The sequence below is a fragment of the Anolis sagrei genome, chromosome 6, assembly GCF_037176765.1.
Source record: "Anolis sagrei isolate rAnoSag1 chromosome 6, rAnoSag1.mat, whole genome shotgun sequence".
NCBI lineage: Eukaryota > Metazoa > Chordata > Lepidosauria > Squamata > Dactyloidae > Anolis > Anolis sagrei.
Window position 1 is genome coordinate 105,477,291 of NC_090026.1, and position 4,604 is coordinate 105,481,894.

A 4,604-nucleotide genomic window follows, 5' to 3' on the forward strand; every position below is an offset into this window, starting at 1 on the left:
AAGAGAGAGAGAGAGAGAGAGAGAGAGAGAGAGAGAGAGAGATCTACTTAGCACCTTTGGAATAACCTTCAGATCACTGATCCAGGCTGTAAAGGTCAATCCCTTGTTTAATGGTTCCCCCAGCGGCCTCCCTCTTGTCATGTGAAATATCCCTTGTCATGCAAGGGTAATAGTCCCATGTCTCTCAGGCATGGGGCGCAATCTAGCACAGCAGCCAAGAATGCCCTGTTAGACCACTGACTAATACCAGGTGCTGTAGGCTGCATTTTAGAGGAAGACACTGGCAAAACCATCTCTGGGCCCTTTCACACAGCCCTATATCCCAGAATATCGAGGCAGAACATCCCACAATATCTGCTTTGAACTGGATTATCTGAACCTACACTCAGATAATGTGGGATTTTCTGCCTTGATATTCTGGAGTATAGGGCTGTGTGGAAGGGCTCCCAGAGTCTCCCTTTCTCAAGAAAACCCCATGGCATTCATGGGATCACCATAGGTGGACAAGTGACTTGGGGCCCTTCCACACAGCCCTATACTCAAGGCAGAAAATCCCACAATATCCGAGTGTGGACTCAGATAACCCAGTTTAATGCAGATATTGTGGGATTTTCACCCTTGATATTCTGGGATATAGGACTGTGTGGAAGGGCCCTTGAAGGCACACACAGACAGCACATTTCATCTGTTTTACAACCCACAATCTAAAGCATATGGAAAGTCCTAACCCTTCTGCCCTTTTCTTTTTTTCTTTTCCTAGAAAACCCATACAGAAAATAGTAGAGCTTTTCTCGGTTTAAGAGCCAGGTGCTGAATATGCAGGTATCAGTAAAAGACCTCTTTGCTCCTTTCCAAAAGTGCCTTTTGAAAACATTTAAAAGTAGTTCTAGCTAAGAGTTAGTCAAAGAATTTTCATGTACACACATGTGCCACAAGATGATATGCATTAAAGACAAGGAATACCTTTATGTGCCAAATCTAAACGTATTGCTCTCAAGCAGCAATCATGGCTGTTTGACTTCTTTTTCCTTAAATAACACTTTCCCCACCCATCCTCATCTCCACCTAGGAATGAATGTCATTCTCTGGTAAAGGTGAGCAAGCGCCCTGAGTTCTGTAAAACAAATAGTGTATTCCTGAAATGGCTATTACGCAAGCATATCTTCTTACAAATGCTACAACAGAGAGCACAACTGCATTAAACAAATAGGCTGAATTGATTGCTAGATCATACTTCTGTATTCAGAAGCAATTGGACGTCAATCAAAAGCGGGTGACATTTGCCTGTCAATACAGGGATGATGGCTGGAAAAGCCTGTGACTTATTAGAAAGCAAGGCAGGAATCTGAAATGAGCAAAAGCCGCAAATAGGAAAACAACCAAATAACACCATCCCCAGTGAGAACGTTGATCAGAAAGGTGCGATCTTGTCTGAGGTTTGCCTAGCATGAATCCCTTCTTTATAGCTTCCCTCTCTGGACTCCCCTTTCTTTCTTTTCTCTTCCACAGCACAATAAGGTCAAAGAGACAGACAGCAGGGTAACAAAGATCCATTGATTCATCTTTTTAAGCAGAAATGTCAGTGGCTCTTTGCGTTCTTCCCTAAGAGAATCGGAAGCCATAGAATGTGTGGCCCTGCCATGGCTAACCCAGCTCCTTATCGCCATCAGTAAGCTGATAAAAATGTCTTTGCTTCTTGCACTGGTAAATATTCCCACCACCACCTCCCTCTTCTGATTTTTGTCAGAGTTCAACCTTTAATAAAGTCGTTATCTTGTGAAGAGACAATCCAGCTGCTCAATCCCTTTGCTTTGGCCTCCTCTGCCAAAGACTTTTGGGGAGAGACATACTCTTGTTTATGCTTCATGAATTCCTCCCAAAGGAAAGCATTTTCAAATACGATTTTATGCCTTGGGAGGTGGGGTAGAGATTGGTAAATCTTGTCAGACTTGTAGTTACCTTTCTTCAATCTTTACACAAATTCCAACTTTTTCAGATCATCATAGTTGACAGTAAACCTTCACTTAACTTTTATGTACTATACTTGGACTCACGCTGCATATGTGGATCCTGATCTAGCCAACAAGACACTACTCATGGACCTTGAAATAGGGGAAGTGACAGATTAAGGCCCCCTCCCCCAAAATTAACCAAAACAGGACCATCAAAACTTTTACAGAGTGAACCCCTTGAAGAAGTTATGAACCAGAAATATACTAAATAATTGAGCACGAAGGAATATGAAGACTACTACTGTATCTGAGTTTCCCTGGAACAATAATGGTTGCTTGTAAAGGGTGCTTGACACTACCTATAAAGAAGAGTAGGTTTTGAAGAACAGAATCTCAAAGTCTGCAGAAGTACAAAAACTTAATCACAAGGGAAAAGCTGGCCCCTAGCACATCAGTCCAACTAATTTTGGAAGGGAATGAAATGATCTATCCTGGAAAAGAGGAACACTTCTCAGTGCAACATTTTGTGGTAAGCTGAGTTATGCTGTTGTACATTATGTATTGGGCACCATACATTGGAGCCCCCAGTGGTGCAGTGGGTTAAACCCCTGTGCCAGCAGGACTGAAGGTCGCAGGTTCGAATCCGGGGAGAGGCGGATGAGCTCCCTCTATCAACTCCAGCTCTTCATGCGGGGACTTGAGAGAAGCCTCCTACAATGATGATAAAAGCATCAAATCATCTGGGCATCCCCTGGGCAATGTCCTTGCAGACGGCCAATTCTCTCACACCAGAAGCGACTTGCAGTTTCTCAAGTCACTCCTGACACGACACCCCCCCCCCCCCTTACATTGTACAATGGCAGTCATTGTGCTGTAGTGTTGTCCAATGTTGCTCTTCTGCATGGGGCTGCATAGTACTGGTGTAGTGTATCTTCTATATATAAATATTTATGCTATGATAAGCACATATCTGTATTTTCCACAACAGTCTGTATTTTCAATAGAACAATTCAAGTTAAACAACTTTCAGTTATCACCTCAAGTTAATTATACTATAAGCATTTGGTTGAGTTCATTGTTGTTATTGTGTGCCTTCAAATCATTTCTGGATTATAGTAACCCTAAGTCACACAGTATGCTTGGCAAGGTTTGTTTGGCTCTCTTCGGCTGAAAGCATGTGGTTTGCCCTGGTTCACCAAGTGGGCTTTCATTCAGTCACTAGTGACTTCATCTCACAGACAAATTCACTAGGCCTGTCGGTTTTGTTTCGTTAATTCGTTTTTCGTTTTTTAATCGTTATTTTTTTAATATCCGACGCGATATCAAAACATATTTTTAAACCCGGAAGGGTTTAAAAATATCGAAGCAGCAGCCCCATGTATTTTACGAGCTTCAGCTCGTGTCCTTAATGGCATGGAGGCTGCTGCTGAGTGGTGCTGCAGTGCTGGAGCCTGGGAGCCAATCCGGCGCTCCCAAGCACCCCAGCGTGGCAGAAGCCGGATGGCGCGCGGAGGCCGCGTGTGAGCGCGCGCGCGCCATCCAAGCGGCCTCCGGCTCCTGCGCCCCCCTCCTCCTCCTCCTCCTTCTCCCAGCTGTGTTGCAGGAAGTGCAGCTGGGAGGAGGAGGAGGAGGAGGAGGAGGGGGGCGCAGAAGCCGGAGGCCGCTTGGATGGCGCGCGCGCGCTCACACGCGGCCTCCGCGCGCCATCCGGCTCCGGTTCCTGCGCCCCCCCTCCTCCTCCTCCTCCTGGGAGGAGGAGGAGGAGGAGGGGGGGCGCAGGAACCGGAGCCGGATGGCGCGCGGAGGCCGCTTGTAAGCGCGCGCGCCATCCAAGCGGCCTCCGCGCGCCATCCGGCTCCGGTTCCTGCGTCCCCCCCCCCCCTCCTCCTCCTCCTCCCAGGAGGAGGAGGAGGGGGGGCGCAGGAACCGGAGCCGGATGGCGCGCGGAGGCCGCTTGTGAGCGCGCGCGCGCCAGCTGGGAGGAGGAGGAGGGCTGTATATGACCATGTTCCAGAAGCATTCTCTCCTGACATTTTGCCCACATCTATGGCAGGCATCCTCAGAGGTCTGTTGGAAACTAGGCAAATGGTGAGTTATATATCATCTCTAATACTAATGTCCAGGGTGGGAGAAAGCCATTGGTGACCATTACTGCAACATTCACACTTAGCCTGTTTGTTTGATCAAGAAAATTTTTTTTTCTAAAATGTTTTGTAAATAATAACGAAAATTCGTAAATAACAAAACATTTTTTTGGTAAGTTTTGTAAATATTTTTAATATCGAAACAAAAAAACACCCCAATTAAGAATCGAATTTAGAAACAAATTTTTTCTTGATCAAACAGGCCTAAAATTCACCCATTGTACGATGCTTTCAGCACAGTTCAGGGACAGAGCCTGCTGGTTGTCATCAAACGATGTACAGCTCCTTCTGGAGGGGCTCAGGCCCTGAACTGTGCTGAGAGCGTCATATGAGGGAGCAATGAGGTGAGCGGGGGGGGGGGGGGGAAGGGGAAATGGGACGGGACCAGGCAGTGACGTTTCCCCCTGTGTGATGGGGAAGGTGGTACTGTGGGCGATGCAGTGTGTGGACCACAGATTCCCACGCTGCCACACGGATTCGCTACAATGCCTGGCAAATCCCCCCTATC